The sequence below is a fragment of the Somniosus microcephalus genome, chromosome 2 (genome assembly GCF_052327205.1).
Source record: "Somniosus microcephalus isolate GS21.2 chromosome 2, FLI_Smic_1.0, whole genome shotgun sequence".
NCBI classification, from domain to species: Eukaryota; Metazoa; Chordata; class Chondrichthyes; order Squaliformes; family Somniosidae; genus Somniosus; species Somniosus microcephalus.
Window position 1 is genome coordinate 56,484,219 of NC_140988.1, and position 23,350 is coordinate 56,507,568.

Below are 23,350 nucleotides of genomic sequence, written 5' to 3' on the forward strand. Positions count from 1 at the left end.
CGCTCACTCCTCTACTCCCGCGCTGTGTTCACTCCTCTACTCCCGCCCCGTGCTCACACGTCTACTCCCGCACTGTGCTCACTCCTCTACTCCAGGTCCGTGCTCACTCCTCTACTCCCACAATGTGCTCACTCCTCTACTCCCGCACCGTGCTCACTACTCGACTCCCGCACCGTGCTCACTCCTCTACTCCCGCACCGTGCTCACTTCTCTACTCCCGCACTGTGCTCACTCCTCTACTCCCGCACCGTGCTCACTCCTCTACTCCCGCACCGTGCTCACTCCTCTACTCCCGCACTGTGCTCACACCTCTACTCCCGCACCGTGCTAACTCCTCCACCCCCGCACAGTGCTCACTCCTCTACTCCCGCACCGTGCTCACTCCTCTACTCCCGCACCGTGCTCACTCCTCTACCCCCGCACTGTGCTCACACCTCTACTCCCGCACCGTGCTCACTCCTCTGCTCCCGCACTCTGCTGAATCCTCTACTCCTGCACTGTGCTCACTCCTCTACTCCCGCATTCTGCTCACTCCTCTACTCGCGCACTTTGCTCACTCCTCTATCCCCGCACTCTGCTCACTCCTCTACCCCCGCACTGTGCTCACTCCTCTACGCCCGCACTGTGCTCACTCCTCTACTCCCGCACTGTGCTGACTCCTCTACTCCCGCACTGTGCTCACTCCTCTACTCCCGCAATCTGCTCACTCCTCTACTCCCGCACTGTGCTCACTCCTCTATCCCCGCACTGTCCTCACTCCTCTACTCCCGCACCGTGCTCACTCCTCTACTCCCGCACCGTGCTCACTCCTCTGCTCCCGCACCGTGCTCACACCTCTACTCCCGCACTGTGCTCATTCCTCTACTCCCTCACTGTGCTCACTCCTCTAGTCCTCCACTGAGCTCACTCTTGTACTCCCTCACTGTGCTCACTCCTCCACTCCCACACTCTGCTCACTCCTCTACTCCCGCACTGTGCTCACTCCTCTACTCCTGCACCGTGCTCACACCTCTACTCCCGCACTGTGCTCACTCCTCTACTCCTGCACTGTGCTCACTCCTCTTCTCCAGCACTGTGCTCAATCCTCTACTCCCACACTGTGGTCACTCCTCTACTCCCGCACTGTGCTCACTCCTCTACTCCCGCACTGTGTTCACTCCTTTACTCCCGCACTGTGCTCAGTTGTCTATTCCCGCACTTTGCACACTCCTCTACTCCCGCACTGTGCTCTATCCTATACTCCCGCAATGTGCTCACTCCTCTACTCCCGCACTGTGCCCACTCCTCTACCCCCGCACCTTGCTCACTCCTCTACTCCCGCACTGTGCTCGCTCCTCTACTCCCGCACCGTGCTCACTCCTCTACTCCCGCACCGTGCTCACTCCTCTATTCCCGCACTGTGCTCACTCCTCTACTCCTGCACTGTGCTCACTCCTCTATTCCCGCAATGTGCTCACTCCTCCACTCTCGCACGTTCTTCACTCCTCTACACCCACACTGTTCTCACTCCTCTACTCCCGCACCATGCTCACTCCTCTACTCCCGCACCATGCTCACTCCTCTATTCCCGCACCGTGCTCACACCTCTACTCCCGCACCGTGCTCACTCCGCTACTCCCGCACTGTGCTCGCTCCTCTACTCCCTCACTGTGCTTGCTCCTCTTCTCCCGGACTGTGCTCGCTCCACTACTCCCGCACTGTGCTCAATCCTCTACTCCCGCACTGTGCTCACTCCTCTACTCCTGCACAATTTTCACTCCTCTACTCCCTCACTGTGCTCACTCCTCTACTCCCGCAACTTGCTCACTCCTCCACTCCTGCACTGTGCCCACTCCTCCACTCCTGCACTGTGCTCACTCCTCTACTCCTGCATTGTGCTCAATCCTCTTCTTCCGCACCTTGCTCACTCCTCTACTCCCGCACTGTGCTCACACCTCTACTCCCGCACTGTGCTCAATCCTCTACTCCCGCATTCTGCTCACTCCTCCACTCGCGCACTTTGCTCACTCCTCTATCCCCGCACTCTGCTCTCTCCTCTACTCCCGCCCTGTGCTCACTCCTCTACTCCCGCACTGTGCTCACTCCTCTGCTCCCGCACTGTGCTCACTCCTCTACTCCCGCACTGTGCTCACTCCTCTACTCCCGCACTGTGCTCACTCCTTTACTCCCGCAATCTGCTCACTCCTCTACTCCCGCACTGTGCTCACTCCTCTATCCCCGCACTGCGCTCACTCCTCTATTCCTGCACTGTGCTCACACCTCTACTCCCGCACTGTGCTCATTCCTCTACTCCCTCACTGTGCTCACTCCTCTACTCCTCCACTGAGCTCACTCTTGTACTCCCTCACTGTGCTCACGCCTCTACTCCCACTCTGTGCTCACTCCTCTACTCCCGCACTGTGCTCACTCCTCTACTCCCGCACTGAGCTCACACCTCTTCTCCCGCACTGTGCTCACTCCTTTAGTCCCGCACTGTGCTCACTCCTCTACTCCAGCACTGTGCTCACTCCTCTACTCCCGCACTGTGCTCACTCCTCTACTCCCGCACTGTTTTCACTCCTTTACTCCCGCACTGTGCTCAGTTGTCTATTCCCGCACTGTGCTCACTCCTCTACTCCCGCACCATGCTCACACCTCTATTCCCGCACCGAGCTCACTCCTCTACTCCCGCACTCTGCCCACTCCTCTACCCCCGCACCTTGCTCACTCCTCTACTCCCGCACCGTGCTCACTCCTCTACTCCCGCACCTTGCTCACTCCTCTACTCCCGCACCGTGCTCACTCCTCGACTCCCGCACCGTGCTCACTCCTTTACTCCCGCACCGTGCTCACTCCTCTATTCCCGCACTGTGCTCACTCCTCTACTCCCGCACCGTGCTCACTCCTCTACTCCCGCACTGTGCTCACTCCTCTACTCCTGCAGTGTGCTCACTCCTCTACTCCCGCACCGTGCTCACTCCTCTATTCCCGCACTGTGCTCACTCCTCTACTCCCGCACTGTGCTCACTCCTCTACTCCTGCAGTGTGCTCACTCCTCTACTCCCGCACTGTGCTCACTCCTCTATTCCCGCACTGTGCTCACTCCTCTACTCCCGCACCGTGCTCACTCCTCTACTCCCGCACTGTGCTCACTCTTTTACTCCCGCACCCTGCTCACTCCTCTACCCCTGCACTGTGCTCACTCCTCTACTCCTGCACCGTGCTCACTCCTCTACTCCCGCACTGTGCTCACTCCTCTACTCCCGCACTGTGCTCACTCCTCTACTCCCGCACTCTGCTCACTCCTCTACTCCCGCACTGTGCCCTCTCCTCTAACCCCGCACCTTGCACACTCCTCTACTCCCGCACCGTGCTCACTCCTCTACTCCCGCACCGTGCTCACTCCTCTACTCCCGCACCGTGCTCACTCCTCTATTCCCGCACCGTGCTCACTCCTCTACTGCCGCACCGTGCTCACTCCTCTACTCCCGCAATGTGCTCGCTCCTCGACACCCTCACTGTGCTTGCTCCTCTACTCCCGGACTGTGCTTGCTCCTCTACTCCCGCACAGTTTTCACTCCTCTACTCCCGCACAGTGCTGACCCCTCTTCTCCCTCACTGTGCCCACTCCTCTACTCCCGCAACTTGCTCACTCCTCCACTCCCGCACTGTGCTCACTCCTCCACTCCCGCACTGTGCCCACTCCTCCACTCCCGCACTGTGCTCACTCCACTACTCCCGCAATGTGCCCACTCCTCTACTCCTGCACTGTGCTCATTCCTCTGCTTCCGCACTGTGCTCACTCCACTACTCCCGCACTGTGCTCACTCCTCTACTCCCGCACTGTGCTCACTCCTCTACTCACGCACTGCTCACTCCTCTACTCCCGCACCGTGCTCACTCCTGTACTCCTGCACTGTGCCCACCCCTCTAGTCCCGCACTATGCCCACTCCGCTACTCCCGCACTGTGCTCACTCCACTACTCCCGCACTGTGCTCACTCCTCTACTCCCGCACCGTGCTCACTCCTCTTCTCCCGCACTGTGCTCACTCCTCTACTCCCGCACATTGCTCACTCCTCTACTGCCGCACCATGCTCACTCCTCTACTGCCGCACAGTGCCCACTCCTCTACTCCCGCACATTGCGCACTACTCTACTCACGCACTGTTCTCACTCCACTACTCCCGCACTGTGGTCACTCCTCTACTCCCGCACCGTGCTCACTCCTCTTCTCCCGCACTGTGCTCACTCCTCTTCTCCCGCACTGTGCTCACTCCTCTACTCCCGCACATTGCTCACTCCTCTACTGCCGCACAGTGCTCACTCCTCTACTCCCGCACTTTGCGCACTACTCTATTCACGCACTGTTCTCACTCCTCTACTCCCGCACTGTGCTCAATCCTCTACTCCCGCACCTTGCTCACTCCTCTACTCCCGCACTGTGCTCTCTCCTCTACAGCCGCAATATGCTCACTCCTCTACTCCCGCACTGTGCTCACTCCTCTACTCCCGCACTGTGCTCAATCCTCTACTCCCGCACCTTGCTCACTCCTCTACTCCCGCACTGTGCTCACTCCTCTACTCCCGCACTGTGCTCACTTCTCTACTCCCGCACTGTGCTCACTCCTCTACTCCCGCGCTGTGCTCACTCCTCTACTCCCGCCCCATGCTCACACGTCTACTCCCGCACTGTGCTCTCTCATCTATTCCCGGTCCCTGCTCACTCCTCTCATCCCAAACTGTGCTCACTCCTCTGCTCCCGCACCGTGCTCACTACTCTACTCCCGCACCCTGCTCACTACTCTAATCCCGCACCGTGCTCACTTCTCTACTCCCGCACTGTGCTCACTCCTCTACTCCCGCACTGTGCTCACTCCTCTACTCCCGCACTGTGCTCATCCTCTAATCCCGCACTCTGCTCACTCCTCTACTCCCGCACTGTGCTCACTCCTCTATCCCCGCACTGTGCTCACACCTCTACTCCCGCACCATGCTCACTCCTCTGCTCCCGCACCGTGCTCACACCTCTACTTCCGCACTGTGCTCACTCCTCTACTCCCGCACTGGGCTCACTCCTCTTCTCCCGCACTGTGCTCACTCCTCTACTCCAACACTGTGCTCACTCCTCTTCTCCCGCACTGTGCTCACTCCTCTACTCCGCACTGTGCTCACTCCTCTACTTCCGCACTGTGCTCACTCCTCTACTGCCGCACCGTGCTCACTCCTCTACTCCCGCACTGTGCTCACTCCTCTACTCCCGCACAGTGCTCACTCCTCTACTCCCGTACCGTGCTCACTCCGCTACCCCCGCACAGTGCTCACTCCTCTACTCCCGCACTGTGCTCCCTCCTCTACTCCCGCACTGTGCTCACACGTCTACCCCCGCACTGTGCTCACTCCTCTACTCCCGCACCGTGCTCACTCCTCTACTTCTGCACCATGCTCACTCCTCTACCCCGCACTGTGCTCACTCCTCTACTCCCGCACGGTGCTCACTCCTCTGCATCCGCACTGTGCTCACTCCTCTACTCCCGCACTGTGCTCACTCCTCTACTCCCGCACTGTGCTCAATCCTCTACTCCCGCACTGTGCTCACTCCTCTAGTCCCGCACTGTGCTCACTCCTCTACTCCCGCATTGTGCTCACTCCTCTACTCCCGCACTGTGCTCACTCCTCTATTCCCGCACTTTGCTCACTCCTCTATTCCCGCACTGTGCTCACTCCTCTATTCCCGCACTGTGCTCACTCATCTACTCCCGCACTGTGCTCACACCTCCACTCCCGCACCGTGCTCACACCTCTACTCCCGCACTGTGCTCCCTCCTCTATTCCCGCACTGTGCTCACTCCTCTACTCCCGCACTGTGCTCACTCCTCTACTCCCGCACTGTGCTCACTCCTCTACTCCCGCACTCTGCTCATTCCTCTACTCCCTCACTGTGCTCACTCTTCTACTCCTCACCTGAGCTCACTCTTCTTCTCCCTCACTGTGCTCACTCCTCTACTTCCGCACTGTGCTCACTCCTCTACTTCCGCACTGTGCTCACTCCTCTACTCCCGCACTCTGCTCACTCCTCTACTCCCGCACTGTGCTCACTCCTCTACTCCCGCACTCTGCTCACTCCTCTACTCCCGCACTCTGCTCACTCCTCCAATCCAGCACTCTGCTCACTCCTCTACTCCCGCACTGTGCTCACACCTCTCCTCCCGCACCGTGCTCATTCCTCTACTCCCGCACGGTGCTCAGTCCTCAACTCCATCACTGTGCTCACTCCTCTACTCCTCCACTGATCTCACTCTTCTACTCCCTCACTGTGCTCACTCCTCTACTTCCGCACTGTGCTCACTCCTCTACTCCCGCACTGTGCTCACTCCTCTACTCGCGCACCGTGCTCACTCCTCTATTCCCGCACTGTGCTCACTCCTCTACGCCCGCACCTTGCTCACTCCTCAACTCCCGCACCGTGCTCACTCCTCTACTCCCGCACTGTGCCCTCTCCTCTACCCCCGCACCTTGCTCACTCCTCGACTCCCGCACCGTGCTCACTCCTCTACTCCCGCACCGTGCTCACTCCTGTACTCCCGCACCGTGCTCACTCCTCTATTCCCGCAATGTGCTCACTCCTCCACTCTCGCACGTTCTTCACTCCTCTACACCACACTGTTCTCACTCCTCGACTCCCGCACCATGCTCACTCCTCTATTCCCGCACCGTGCTCACTCCTCTACTCCCGCACCGTGTTCACTCCGCTACTCCCGCACTGTGCTCGCTCCTCTACTCCCTCACTGTGCTTGCTCCTCTACTCCCGGACTGTGCTCGCTCCTCTACTCCCGCACTGTGCTCAATCCTCTACTCCCGCACTGTGCTCACTCCTCTACTCCTGCACAGTTTTCACTCCTCTACTCCCGCACAGTGCTGACTCCTCTACTCCCTCACTGTGCTCATTCCTCTACTCCCGCAACTTGCTCACTCCTCCACTCCCGCACTGTGCCCACTCATCCACTCCCGCACTGTGCTCACTCCTCTACTCCCGCACTGTGCCCACTCCTCTACTCCTGCACTGTGCTCTCTCCTCTGCTTCCGCACTGTGCTCACTCCTCTACTCCCGCACTGTGCTCACTACTCTACTCCCGCACTGTGCTCACTCCTCTACTCACGCACTCCTCACTCCTCTACTCCCGCACCGTGCTCACTTCTCTACTCCCGCACTGTGCTCACTCCTCTACTCCCGCACCGTGCTGACTCCTCTACTCCCGCACCGTGCTCACTCCTCTACTCCCGCACTGTGCTCACACCTCTACTCCCGCACCGTGCTAACTCTTCTACCCCCGCACAGTGCTCACTGCTCTACTCCCGCACCGTGCTCACTCCTGTACTCCCGCACTCTGCTGAATCCTCTACTCCCGCATTGTGCTCACTCCTCTACTCCCGCATTCTGCTCACTCCTCCACTCGCGCACTTTGCTCACTCCTCTATCCCCGCACTCTGCTCACTCCTCTACTCCCGCACTGTACTCACTCCTCTACTCCCGCACTCTGATCACTCCTCTATTCCCGCACTCTGCTCACTCCTCTACTCCCGCACTGTGCCCACTCCTGTACTCCCGCACTGTGCTCACTCCTCTACTCCCGCACTGTGCTCACTCCTCTACTCCCACACTGTGCCCACTCCTCTTCCCCGCACTGTGTTAACTCCTCTACTCCCGCACTCTGCTCACTCCACTACTCCCGCACTGTGCGCAATCCTCTACTCCCCCAATGTGGTCGCTCCTCTATTCCCGCACCGTGCTCACTCCTCTACTCCCGCGCTGTGCTCACTCCTCTACTCCCGCCCCATGCTCACACGTCTACTCCCGCACTGTGCTCTCTCATCTACTCCCGGTCCCTGCTCACTCCTCAATTCCCAAAATGTGCTCACTCCTCTGCTCCCGCACCGTGCTCACTACTCTACTCCCGCACCCTGCTCACTACTCTACTCCCGCACCGTGCTCACTTCTCTACTCCCGCACTGTGCTCACTCCTCTACTCCCGCACTGTGCTCATCCTCTAATCCCGCACTCTGCTCACTCCTCTACTTCCGCACTGTGCTCACTCCTCTATCCCCGCACTGTGCTCACTCCTCTGCTCCCGCACCGTGCTCACACCTCTACTTCCGCACTGTGCTCACTCCTCTACTCCCGCACTGGGCTCACTCCTCTACTCCCGCACTGTGCTCACTCCTCTACTCCAACACTGTGCTCACTCCTCTTCTCCCGCACTGTGCTCACTCCTCTACTCCGCACTGTGCTCACTCCTCTACTTCCGCACTGTGCTCACTCCTCTACTCCGCACTGTGCTCACTCCTCTACTCCTGCACTGTGCTCTCTCCTCCACTCCTGCACTGTGCTCACTCCTCTACTCCCGCACTGTGCTCACTCCTCTACTCCCGCAATGTGCTCACTCCTCTACTCCTGCCCCGTGCTCACACGTCTGCTCCCGAAATGTGCTCACTCCTCTACTCCCGCACTGTGCTCACTCCTCTGCTCCCGCAGTCTGCTCAATCCTCTACTCCCGCACTGTGCTCACTCCTCTATTCCCGCACTCTGCTCACTCCTCTACTCCCGCACTCTGCTCACTCCTCCAATCCAGCACTCTGCTCACTCCTCTACTCCCGCACTGTGCTCACACCTCTCCTCCCGCACCGTGCTCATTCCTCTACTCCCGCACGGTGCTCAGTCCTCAACTCCATCACTGTGCTCACTCCTCTACTCCTCCACTGATCTCACTCTTCTACTCCCTCACTGTGCTCACTCCTCTACTTCCGCACTGTGCTCACTCCTCTACTCCCGCACTGTGCTCACTCCTCTACTCGCGCACCGTGCTCACTCCTCTATTCCCGCACTGTGCTCACTCCTCTACACCCGCACTGTGCCCACTCCTCTACGCCCGCACCTTGCTCACTCCTCAACTCCCGCACCGTGCTCACTCCTCTACTCCCGCACTGTGCCCTCTCCTCTACCCCCGCACCTTGCTCACTCCTCGACTCCCGCACCGTGCTCACTCCTCTACTCCCGCACCGTGCTCACTCCTGTACTCCCGCACCGTGCTCACTCCTCTATTCCCGCAATGTGCTCACTCCTCCACTCTCGCACGTTCTTCACTCCTCTACACCACACTGTTCTCACTCCTCGACTCCCGCACCATGCTCACTCCTCTATTCCCGCACCGTGCTCACTCCTCTACTCCCGCACCGTGTTCACTCCGCTACTCCCGCACTGTGCTCGCTCCTCTACTCCCTCACTGTGCTTGCTCCTCTACTCCCGGACTGTGCTCGCTCCTCTACTCCCGCACTGTGCTCAATCCTCTACTCCCGCACTGTGCTCACTCCTCTACTCCTGCACAGTTTTCACTCCTCTACTCCCGCACAGTGCTGACTCCTCTACTCCCTCACTGTGCTCATTCCTCTACTCCCGCAACTTGCTCACTCCTCCACTCCCGCACTGTGCCCACTCATCCACTCCCGCACTGTGCTCACTCCTCTACTCCCGCACTGTGCCCACTCCTCTACTCCTGCACTGTGCTCTCTCCTCTGCTTCCGCACTGTGCTCACTCCTCTACTCCCGCACTGTGCTCACTACTCTACTCCCGCACTGTGCTCACTCCTCTACTCACGCACTCCTCACTCCTCTACTCCCGCACCGTGCTCACTTCTCTACTCCCGCACTGTGCTCACTCCTCTACTCCCGCACCGTGCTGACTCCTCTACTCCCGCACCGTGCTCACTCCTCTACTCCCGCACTGTGCTCACACCTCTACTCCCGCACCGTGCTAACTCTTCTACCCCCGCACAGTGCTCACTGCTCTACTCCCGCACCGTGCTCACTCCTGTACTCCCGCACTCTGCTGAATCCTCTACTCCCGCATTGTGCTCACTCCTCTACTCCCGCATTCTGCTCACTCCTCCACTCGCGCACTTTGCTCACTCCTCTATCCCCGCACTCTGCTCACTCCTCTACTCCCGCACTGTACTCACTCCTCTACTCCCGCACTCTGATCACTCCTCTATTCCCGCACTCTGCTCACTCCTCTACTCCCGCACTGTGCCCACTCCTGTACTCCCGCACTGTGCTCACTCCTCTACTCCCGCACTGTGCTCACTCCTCTACTCCCACACTGTGCCCACTCCTCTTCCCCGCACTGTGTTAACTCCTCTACTCCCGCACTCTGCTCACTCCACTACTCCCGCACTGTGCGCAATCCTCTACTCCCCCAATGTGGTCGCTCCTCTATTCCCGCACCGTGCTCACTCCTCTACTCCCGCGCTGTGCTCACTCCTCTACTCCCGCCCCATGCTCACACGTCTACTCCCGCACTGTGCTCTCTCATCTACTCCCGGTCCCTGCTCACTCCTCAATTCCCAAAATGTGCTCACTCCTCTGCTCCCGCACCGTGCTCACTACTCTACTCCCGCACCCTGCTCACTACTCTACTCCCGCACCGTGCTCACTTCTCTACTCCCGCACTGTGCTCACTCCTCTACTCCCGCACTGTGCTCATCCTCTAATCCCGCACTCTGCTCACTCCTCTACTTCCGCACTGTGCTCACTCCTCTATCCCCGCACTGTGCTCACTCCTCTGCTCCCGCACCGTGCTCACACCTCTACTTCCGCACTGTGCTCACTCCTCTACTCCCGCACTGGGCTCACTCCTCTACTCCCGCACTGTGCTCACTCCTCTACTCCAACACTGTGCTCACTCCTCTACTCCCGCACAGTGCTCACTCCTCTACTCCCGTACCGTGCTCACTCCTCTACCCCCGCACAGTGCTCACTCCTCTACTCCCGCACTGTGCTCCCTCCTCTACTCCCGCACTGTGCTCACACGTCTACCCCCGCACTGTGCTCACTCCTCTACTCCCGCACCGTGCTCACTCCTCTACTTCTGCACCATGCTCACTCCTCTACCCCCGCACTGTGCTCACTCCTCTACTCCTGCACTGTGCTCACTCCTCTACATCCGCACTGTGCTCACTCCTCTACTCCCGCACTGTGCTCACTCCTCTACTCCCGCACTGTGCTCAATCCTCTACTCCCGCACTGTGCTCACTCCTCTAGTCCCGCACTGTGCTCACTCCTCTACTCCCTCATTGTGCTCACTCCTCTACTCCCGCACTGTGCTCACTCCTCTATTCCCGCACTTTGCTCACTCCTCTACTCCCGCACTGTGCTCACTCCTCTACTCCCGCACTGTGCTCACACCTCTACTCCCGCACTCTGCTCATTCCTCTACTCCCTCACTGTGCTCACTCTTCTACTCCTCACCTGAGCTCACTCTTCTTCGCCCTCACTGTGCTCACTCCTCTACTTCCGCACTGTGCTCACTCCTCTACTTCCGCACTGTGCTCACTCCTCTGCTCCCGCACTCTGCTCACTCCTCTACTCCCGCTCTGTGCTAACTCCTCTACTCCCATACTGTGCTCACTCCTCTACTCCCGCACTGTGCTCACTCCTCTGCTCCCGCACTGTGCTCACTCCTCTTCTCCCGAACTGTGCTCACTCCTCTACTCCCGCACTCTGCTCACTCCTCTACTCCCGCACTGTGCTCACTCCTCTACTCCCGCACCGTGCTCACTCCTCTACTCCCGCACCGTGCTGACTCCTCTACTCCCGCACTGTGCTCACTCCTCTGCTCGTGCACTGTTCCCACTCCTCTACTCCCGCACTGTGCTCACTCCTCTACTCCCGCTCTGTGCTCACACCTCTACTCCCCGAATGTGCTCGCTCCTCTATTCCCGCACGGAGCTCACTCCTCTACTCCCGCACCGTGCTCACTCCTCGACTCCCACACTGTGCTCACTCCTCTAATCCCGCACTGTGCTCACTCCTCTGCTCCTGCACTGTGCTCACTCCTCCACTCCTGCACTGTGCTCACTCCTCTACTCCCGCACTGTGCTCACTCATCTACTCCCGCAATGTGCTCACTCCTCTACTCCTGCCCCGTGCTCACACGTCTGCTCCCGAAATGTGCTCACTCCTCTACTCCCGCACTGTGCTCACTCCTCTACTCCCGCAGTCTGCTCAATCCTCTACTCCCGCACTGTGCTCACTCCTCTACTCCCGTACTCTGCTCACTCCTCTACTCCCGCACTCTGCTCACTCCTCCAATCCAGCACTCTGCTCACTCCTCTACTCCCGCACTGTGCTCACACCTCTCCTCCCGCACCGTGCTCATTCCTCTACTCCCGCACGGTGCTCAGTCCTCAACTCCATCACTGTGCTCACTCCTCTACTCCTCCACTGATCTCACTCCTCTACTCCCTCACTGTGCTCACTCCTCTACTTCCGCACTGTGCTCACTCCTCTACTCCGGCACTGTGCTCACTCCTCTACTCCCGCACCGTGCTCACTCCTCTATTCCCGCACTGTGCTCACTCCTCTACACCCGCACTGTGCCCACTCCTCTACGCCCGCACCTTGCTCACTCCTCAACTCCCGCACCGTGCTCACTCCTCTACTCCCGCACTGTGCCCTCTCCTCTACCCACGCACCTTGCTCACTCCTCGACTCCCGCACCGTGCTCACTCCTCTACTCCCGCACCGTGCTCACTCCTCTACTCCAGCACCGTGCTCACTCCTCTATTCCCGCAATGTGCTCACTCCTCCACTCTCGCACGTTCTTCACTCCTCAACACCCACACTGTTCTCACTCCTCGACTCCCGCACCATGCTCACTCCTCTATTCCCGCACCGTGCTCACTCCTCTACTCCCGCACCGTGTTCACTCCGCTACTCCCGCACTGTGCTCGCTCCTCTACTCCCTCACTGTGCTTGCTCCTCTACTCCCGGACTGTGCTCGCTCCTCTACTCCCGCACTGTGCTCAATCCTCTACTCCCGCACTGTGCTCACTCCTCTACTCCTGCACAGTTTTCACTCCTCTACTCCCGCACAGTGCTGACTCCTCTACTCCCTCACTGTGCTCATTCCTCTACTCCCGCAACTTGCTCACTCCTCCACTCCCGCACTGTGCCCACTCATCCACTCCCGCACTGTGCTCACTCCTCTACTCCCGCACTGTGCCCACTCCTCTACTCCTGCACTGTGCTCTCTCCTCTGCTTCCGCACTGTGCTCACTCCTCTACTCCCGCACTGTGCTCACTACTCTACTCCCGCACTGTGCTCACTCCTCTACTCCCGCACTGTGCTCACTCCTCTACTCCCGCACCGTGCTCACTCCTCTACTCCCGCACCGTGCTCACTCCTCTACTCCCGCACTGTGCTCACACCTCTACTCCCGCACCGTGCTAAATCCTCTACCCCCGCACAGTGCTCACTGCTCTACTCCCGCACCGTGCTCACTCCTGTACTCCCGCACTCTGCTGAATCCTCTACTCCCGCATTGTGCTCACTCCTCTACTCCCGCATTCTGCTCACTCCTCCACTCGCGCACTTTGCTCACTCCTCTACTCCCGCACTGTACTCACTCCTCTACTCCCGCACTGTGCTCACTCCTCTACTCCCGCACTGTGCTCACTCCTCCGCTCCCGCACTGTGCTCACTCCTCTACTCCCGCACTGTGCTCACTCCTCTACTCCCGCAATCTGCTCACTCCTCTGCTCCCGCACTGTGCTCACTCCTCTATCCCCGCACTGCGCTCACTCCTCTACTCCCGCACTTTCCTCACACCTCTACTCCCGCACCGTGCTCACTCCTCTGCTCCCGCACTGTGCTCACACCTCTACTCCCGCACTGTGCTCATTCCTCTACTCCCTCACTGTGCTCACTCCTCTACTCCTCCACTGAGCTCACTCTTGTGCTCCCTCACTGTGCTCACTCCTCTACTCCCGCACTGTGCTCACTCCTCTACTCCCGCACTATGCTCACTCCTCTATTCCCGCACCGTGCTCACTCCTCCACTCCCGCACTGTGTTCACTCCTCTACTCCCGCACTGTGCTCACTCCTCTACTCCCGCACTATGCTCACTCCTCTATTCCCGCACCGTGCTCACTCCTCCACTCCCGCACTGTGTTCACTCCTCTACTCCCGCACTGTGCTCACTCCTCTTCTCCCGCACTGTGTTCACTCCTATACTCCCGCAATGTGCTCACTCCTATACTCCCGCAATGTGCTCACTCCTCTACTCCCGCACTGTGCTGACTCCTCTACTCCCGAACTGTGCTCACTCCTCTCCTCCCGCACTGTGCTCACTCCTCTATTCCCGCAACTTGCTCACACCTCTACTCCCGCACCATGCTCACTCCTCTACTTCTGCACCGTTCTCACTCCTGTACTACCGCACCGTGCTCACTCCTCTATTCCCGCACCGAGCTCACTCCTCTACTCCCGCACTGTGCTCACTCCTCTACTCCCGCACTGTGCTCACTCCTCTACCCCCGCACTGTGCCCACTCCTCTACCCCCGCACCTTGCTCACTCCTCTACTCCCGCACTGTGCTCACTCCTCTACTCCCGCACCGTGCTCACTCCTTTACACCCGCACCATGCTCACTCCTCTATTCCCGCACTGTGCTCACTCCTCTACTCCCGCACTGTGCCCACTCCTCTACCCCCGCACCTTGCTCACTCCTCTACTCCCGCACCGTGCTCACTCCTCTACTCCTGCACTGTGCCCTCTCCTCTACCCCCGCACCTTGCTCACTCCTCTACTCCCGCACCGTGCTCACTCCTCTACTCCCGCACCGTGCTCACTCCTATACGCCCGCACCGTGCTCACTCCTCTATTCCCGCAATGTGCTCACTCCTCCACTCTCGCACGTTCTTCACTCCTCTACACCCACACTGCTCTCACTCCTCTACTCCCGCACCATGCTCACTCCTCTATTCCCGCACCGTGCTCGCTCCTCTACTCCCTCACTGTGCTTGCTCCTCTACTCCCGGACTGTGCTCGCTCCTCTACTCCTGCACTATGCTCAATCCTCTACTCCCGCACTGTGCTCACTCCTCTACTCCTGCACAGTTTTCACTCCTCTACTCCCGCACAGTGCTGACTCCTCTACTCCCTCACTGTGCTCACTCCTCTACTCCCGCAACTTGCTCACTCCTCCACTCCCGCACTGTGCCCACTCCTCCACTCCCGCACTGTGTTCACTCCTCTGCTCCCGCAATGTGCCCATTCCTCTACTCCTGCACTGTGCTCATTCCTCTGCTTCCGCACTGTGCTCACTCCTCTACTCCCGCACTGTGCTCACTACTCTACTCCCGCACTGAGCTCACTCCTCTACTCACGCACTGCTCACTCCTCTACTCCCGCACCGTTCTCAATCCTCTACTCCTGCACTGTGCTCACTCCTCTACTCCTGCACTGTGCTCACTCCTCTACTTCCGCACTGTGCTCACTCCTCTATTCCCGCACTGTGCTCACTCCTCTACTCCCGCACTGTGCTCAATCTCTATTCCCGCTCCGAGCTCACTCCTCTACTCCTGCACTGTGCTCACTCCTCTACTCCCGCACTGTGCTCACTCCTCGACTCCCGCACTGTGCTCACTCCTCTACCCCCGCAATGTGCCCACTCCTCTACCCCCGCACCTTGCTCACTCCTCTACTCCCGCACTGTGCTCACTCCTCTACTCCCGCACTGTGCCCACTCCTCTATTCCCGCACTGTGCTTACTCCTCCACTCCCGCACTGTGCTCACTCGTCTACTCCCGCACTGAGCTCACTCCTCTATTCCCGCACTCTGCTCACTCCTCTACCCCCGCAGTGTGCCCATCCTTCTAGTCGCGCACTGTGCCCACTCCTCTACTCCCGCACTGTGCTCACTCCACTACTCCCGCACTGTGCTCACTCCTCTACTCCCGCACCGTGCTCACTCCTCTTCTCCCGCACTGTGCTCACTCCTCTACTCCCGCACATTGCTCACTCCTCTACTGCCGCACCATGCTCACTCCTCTACTCCCGCACAGTGCTCACTCCTCTTCTCCCGTACCGTGCTCACTCCTCTACTCCCGCACCGTGCTCACTCCTCTTCTCCCACATTGTGCTCAGCCCTTTGCTCCCGCACTGTGCTCTCTCCTCTACAGCCGCAATATGCTCACTCCTCTACTCCCGCACTGTACTCACTCCTCTACTCCCGCACTCTGACCACTCCTCTATTCCCGCACTCTGCTCACTCCTCTACTCCCGCACTGTGCCCACTCCTGTACTCCCGCACTGTGCTCACTCCTCTACTCCCGCACTGTGCCCACTCCTCTACTCCCGCACTGTGCTCACTCCTCTTCTCCCGCACTGTGCCCACTCCTCTACCCCGCACTGTGTTAACTCCTCTACTCCCGCATTGTGCTCACTCCTCTACTCCCGCACTGTGCTCATCGTCTAATCCCGCACTCTGCTCACTCCTCTACTCCCGCACTGTGCTCACTCCTCTATCCCCGCACTGTGCTCACACCTCTACTCCCGCACCATGCTCACTCATCTGCTCCCGCACCGTGCTCACACCTCTACTTCCGCACTGTGCTCACTCCTCTACTCCCGCACTGTGCTAACTCCTCTACTCCCGCACTGTGCTCACTCCTCTACTCCAACACTGTGCTCACTCCTCTACTCCAGCACTGTGCTCACTCCTCTACTCCGCACTGTGCTCACTCCTCTACTCCCGCACTGTGCTCACTCCTCTACTCCCGCACCGTGCTCACTCCTCTACTCCCGCACAGTGCTCACTCCTCTACTCCCGCACAGTGCTCACTCCTCTTCTCCCGTACCGTGCTCACTCCTCTACCCCCGCACAGTGCTCACTCCTCTACTCCCGCACTGTGCTCCCTCCTCTACTCCCGCACTGTGCTCACACGTCTACCCCCGCACTGTGGTCACTCCTCCACTCCCGCACCGTGCTCACTCCTCTACTTCCGCACCATGCTCACTCCTCTACCCCCGCACTGTGCTCACTCCTCTACTCCCGCACTGTGCTCACTCCTCTACATCCGCACTGTGCTCACTCCTCTACTCCCGCACTGTGCTCACTCCTCCACTCCCGCACTTTGCTCAATCCTCTACTCCCGCACTGTGCTCACTCCTCTACTCCCGCACTCTGCTCACTCCTCTACTCCCGCACTGTGCTCACTCCTCTACTCCCGCACTGTGCTCACTCCTCTATTCCCGCACTTTGCTCACTCCTCTATTCCCGTACTGTGCTCATTCCTCTATTCCCGCACTGTGCTCACTTCTCTACTCCAGCACTGTGCTCACACCTCTACTCCTGCACCGTGCTCACACCACTACTCCCGCACTGTGCTCCCTCCTCTATTCCCGCACTGTGCTCACTCCTCTACTCCCGCACTGTGCTCACTCCTCTACTCCCGCACTGTGCTCACTCCTCTACTCCCGCACTGTGCTCACACGTTTACCCCCGCACTGTGCTCACTCCTCTACTCCCGCACCGTGCTCACTCCTCTACTTCTGCACCATGCTCACTCCTCTACCCCCGCACTGTGCTCACTCCTCTAGTCCTGCACTGTGCTCACTCCTCTACATCCGCACTGTGCTCACTCCTCTACTCCCGCACTGTGCTCACTCCTCTACTCCCGCACTGTGCTCAATCCTCTACTCCCGCACTGTGCTCACTCCTCTAGTCCCGCACTGTGCTCACTCCTCTACTCCCGCATTGTGCTCACTCCTCTACTCCCGCACTGTGCTCACTCCTCTATTCCCGCACTTTGCTCACTCCTCTACTCCCGCACTGTGCTCACTCCTCTACTCCCGCACTGTGCTCACACCTCTACTCCCGCACTCTGCTCATTCCTCTACTCCCTCACTGTGCTCACTCTTCTACTCCTCACCTGAGCTCACTCTTCTTCTCCCTCACTGTGCTCACTCCTCTACTTCCGCACTGTGCTCACTCCTCTACTTCCGCACTGTGCTCACTCCTCTACTCCCGCACTCTGCTCACTCCTCTACTCCCGCTCTGTGCTCACTCCTCTACTCCCATACTGTGCTCACTCCTCTACTCCCGCACTGTGCTCAATCCTCTGCTCCCGCACTGTGCTCACTCCTCTTCTCCCGAACTGTGCTCACTCCTCTACTCCCGCACTCTGCTCACTCCTCTACTCCCGCACTGTGCTCACTCCTCTACTCCCGCACCGTGCTCACTCCTCTACTCCCGCACCGTGCTGACTCCTCTACTCCCGCACTGTGCTCACTCCTCTGCTCGTGCACTGTTCCCACTCCTCTACTCCCGCACTGTGCTCACTCCTCTACTCCCGCTCTGTGCTCACACCTCTACTCCCCGAATGTGCTCGCTCCTCTATTCCCGCACGGAGCTCACTCCTCTACTCCCGCACCGTGCTCACTCCTCGACTCCCACACTGTGCTCACTCCTCTAATCCCGCACTGTGCTCACTCCTCTGCTCCTGCACTGTGCTCACTCCTCCACTCCTGCACTGTGCTCACTCCTCTACTCCCGCACTGTGCTCACTCATCTACTCCCGCAATGTGCTCACTCCTCTACTCCTGCCCCGTGCTCACACGTCTGCTCCCGAAATGTGCTCACTCCTCTACTCCCGCACTGTGCTCACTCCTCTACTCCCGCAGTCTGCTCAATCCTCTACTCCCGCACTGTGCTCACTCCTCTACTCCCGTACTCTGCTCACTCCTCTACACCCGCACTCTGCTCACTCCTCCAATCCAGCACTCTGCTCACTCCTCTACTCCCGCACTGTGCTCACACCTCTCCTCCCGCACCGTGCTCATTCCTCTACTCCCGCACGGTGCTCAGTCCTCAACTCCATCACTGTGCTCACTCCTCTACTCCTCCACTGATCTCACTCCTCTACTCCCTCACTGTGCTCACTCCTCTACTTCCGCACTGTGCTCACTCCTCTACTCCGGCACTGTGCTCACTCCTCTACTCCCGCACCGTGCTCACTCCTCTATTCCCGCACTGTGCTCACTCCTCTACACCCGCACTGTGCCCACTCCTCTACGCCCGCACCTTGCTCACTCCTCTACTCCCGCACTGTGCCCACTCCTCTACGCCCGCACCGTGCTCACTCCTCTACACCCGCACTGTGCCCACTCCTCTACGCCCGCACCGTGCTCACTCCTCTACTCCCGCACTGTGCCCTCTCCTCTACCCACGCACCTTGCTCACTCCTCGACTCCCGCACCGTGCTCACTCCTCTACTCCCGCACCGTGCTCACTCCTCTACTCCAGCACCGTGCTCACTCCTCTATTCCCGCAATGTGCTCACTCCTCCACTCTCGCACGTTCTTCACTCCTCTACACCCACACTGTTCTCACTCCTCGACTCCCGCACCATGCTCACTCCTCTATTCCCGCACCGTGCTCACTCCTCTACTCCCGCACCGTGTTCACTCCGCTACTCCCGCACTGTGCTCGCTCCTCTACTCCCTCACTGTGCTTGCTCCTCTACTCCCGGACTGTGCTCGCTCCTCTACTCCCGCACTGTGCTCAATCCTCTACTCCCGCACTGTGCTCACTCCTCTACTCCTGCACAGTTTTCACTCCTCTACTCCCGCACAGTGCTGACTCCTCTACTCCCTCACTGTGCTCATTCCTCTACTCCCGCAACTTGCTCACTCCTCCACTCCCGCACTGTGCCCACTCATCCACTCCCGCACTGTGCTCACTCCTCTACTCCCGCACTGTGCCCACTCCTCTACTCCTGCACTGTGCTCTCTCCTCTGCTTCCGCACTGTGCTCACTCCTCTACTCCCGCACTGTGCTCACTACTCTACTCCCGCACTGTGCTCACACCTCTACTCACGCACTGCTCACTCCTCTACTCCCGCACCGTGCTCCCTTCTCTACTCCCGCACTGTGCTCACTCCTCTACTCCCGCACCGTGCTCACTCCTCTACTCCCGCACCGTGCTCACTCCTCTACTCCCGCACTGTGCTCACACCTCTACTCCCGCACCGTGCTAACTCCTCTACCCCCGCACAGTGCTCACTGCTCTACTCCCGCACCGTGCTCACTCCTGTACTCCCGCACTCTGCTGAATCCTCTACTCCCGCATTGTGCTCACTCCTCTACTCCCGCATTCTGCTCACTCCTCCACTCGCGCACTTTGCTCACTCCTCTACTCCCGCACTGTACTCACTCCTCTACTCCCGCACTGTGCTCACTCCTCTACTCCCGCACTGTGCTCACTCCTCCGCTCCCGCACTGTGCTCACTCCTCCACTCCCGCACTGTGCTCACTCCTCTACTCCCGCAATCTGCTCACTCCTCTGCTCCCGCACTGTGCTCACTCCTCTATCCCCGCACTGCGCTCACTCCTCTACTCCCGCACTTTCCTCACACCTCTACTCCCGCACCGTGCTCACTCCTCTGCTCCCGCACTGTGCTCACACCTCTACTCCCGCACTGTGCTCATTCCTCTACTCCCTCAGTGTGCTCACTCCTCTACTCCTCCACTGAGCTCACTCTTGTGCTCCCTCACTGTGCTCACTCCTCTACTCCCACACTGTGCTCACTCCTCTACTCCCGCACTATGCTCACTCCTCTATTCCCGCACCGTGCTCACTCCTCTACTCCCGCACCGTGCTCACTCTGCTACTCCAGCACTGTGCTCACTCCTCCACTCCCGCACTGTGTTCACTCCTCTACTCCCGCACTGTGCTCACTCCTCTACTCCCGCACTGTGTTCACTCCTATACTCCCGCAATGTGCTCACTCCTATACTCCCGCAATGTGCTCACTCCTCTACTCCCGCACTGTGCTGACTCCTCTACTCCCGAACTGTGCTCACTCCTCTCCTCCCGCACTGTGCTCACTCCTCTATTCCCGCAACTTGCTCACACCTCTACTCCCGCACCATGCTCACTCCTCTACTTCTGCACTGTGCTCACTCCTGTACTACCGCACCGTGCTCACTCCTCTATTCCCGCACCGAGCTCACTCCTCTACTCCCGCACTGTGCTCACTCCTCTACTCCCGCACTGTGCTCACTCCTCTACCCCCGCACTGTGCCCACTCCTCTACCCCCGCACCTTGCTCACTCCTCTACTCCCGCACTGTGCTCACTCCTCTACTCCCGCACCGTGCTCACTCCTTTACACCCGCACCATGCTCACTCCTCTATTCCCGCACTGTGCTCACTCCTCTACTCCCGCACTGTGCCCACTCCTCTACCCCCGCACCTTGCTCACTCCTCTACTCCCGCACCGTGCTCACTCCTCTACTCCCGCACTGTGCCCTCTCCTCTACCCCCGCACCTTGCTCACTCCTCTACTCCCGCACCGTGCTCACTCCTCTACACCCGCACCGTGCTCACTCCTGTACGCCCGCACCGTGCTCACTCCTCTATACCCGCAATGTGCTCACTCCTCCACTCTCGCACGTTCTTCACTCCTCTACACCCACACTGCTCTCACTCCTCTACTCCCGCACCATGCTCACTCCTCTATTCCCGCACCGTGCTCACTCCTCTACTCCCGCACCATGCTCACTCCGCTACTCCCGCACTGTGCTCGCTCCTCTACTCCCTCACTGTGCTTGCTCCTCTACTCCCGGACTGTGCTCGCTCCTCTACTCCCGCACTATGCTCAATCCTCTACTCCCGCACTGTGCTCACTCCTCTACTCCTGCACAGTTTTCACTCCTCTACTCCCGCACAGTGCTGACTCCTCTACTCCCTCACTGTGCCAACTCCTCTACTCCCGCAACTTGCTCACTCCTCCACTCCCGCACTGTGCCCACTCCTCCACTCCCGCAATGTGCTCACACCTCTGCTCCCGCAATGTGCCCATTCCTCTACTCCTGCACTGTGCTCATTCCTCTGCTTCCGCACTGTGCTCACTCCTCTACTCCCGCACTGTGCTCACTACTCTACTCCCGCACTGAGCTCACTCCTCTACTCACGCACTGCTCACTCCTCTACTCCCGCACCGTTCTCAATCCTCTACTCCTGCACTGTGCTCACTCCTCTACTCCTGCACTGTGCTCACTCCTCTACTTCCGCACTGTGCTCACTCCTCTATTCCCGCACTGTGCTCACTCCTCTACTCCCGCACTGTGCTCAATCTCTATTCCCGCTCCGAGCTCACTCCTCTACTCCTGCACTGTGCTCACTCCTCTACCCCCGCAATGTGCCCACTCCTCTACCCCCGCACCTTGCTCACTCCTCTACTCCCGCACTGTGCTCACTCCTCTACTCCCGCACTGTGCCCACTCCTCTATTCCCGCACTGTGCTTACTCCTCCACTCCCGCACTGTGCTCACTCGTCTACTCCCGCACTGAGCTCACTCCTCTATTCCCGCACTCTGCTCACTCCTCTACCCCCGCAGTGTGCCCATCCTTCTAGTCGCGCACTGTGCCCACTCCTCTACTCCCGCACTGTGCTCACTCCACTACTCCCGCACTGTGCTCACTCCTCTACTCCCGCACCGTGCTCACTCCTCTTCTCCCGCACTGTGCTCACTCCTCTACTCCCGCACATTGCTCACTCCTCTACTGCCGCACCATGCTCACTCCTCTACTCCCGCACAGTGCTCACTCCTCTTCTCCCGTACCGTGCTCACTCCTCTACTCCCGCACCGTGCTCACTCCTCTTCTCCCACATTGTGCTCAGCCCTTTGCTCCCGCACTGTGCTCTCTCCTCTACAGCCGCAATATGCTCACTCCTCTACTCCCGCACTGTACTCACTCCTCTACTCCCGCACTCTGATCACTCCTCTATTCCCGCACTCTGCTCACTCCTCTACTCCCGCACTGTGCCCACTCCTGTACTCCCGCACTGTGCTCACTCCTCTACTCCCGCACTGTGCCCACTCCTCTACTCCCGCACTGTGCTCACTCCTCTTCTCCCGCACTGTGCCCACTCCTCTACCCCGCACTGTGTTAACTCCTCTACTCCCGCATTGTGCTCACTCCTCTACTCCCGCACTGTGCTCATCCTCTAATCCCGCACTCTGCTCACTCCTCTACTCCCGCACTGTGCTCACTCCTCTATCCCCGCACTGTGCTCACAACTCTACTCCCGCACCATGCTCACTCCTCTGCTCCCGCACCGTGCTCACACCTCTACTTCCGCACTGTGCTCACTCCTCTACTCCCGCACTGTGCTAACTCCTCTACTCCCGCACTGTGCTCACTCCTCTACTCCAACACTGTGCTCACTCCTCTACTCCAGCACTGTGCTCACTCCTCTACTCCGCACTGTGCTCACTCCTCTACTCCCGCACTGTGCTCACTCCTCTACTCCCGCACCGTGCTCACTCCTCTACTCCCGCACCGTGCTCACTCCTCTACTCCCGCACAGTGCTCACTCCTCTTCTCCCGTACCGTGCTCACTCCTCTACCCCCGCATAGTGCTCACTCCTCTACTCCCGCACTGTGCTCACACGTCTACCCCCGCACTGTGGTCACTCCTCCACTCCCGCACCGTGCTCACTCCTCTACTTCCGCACCATGCTCA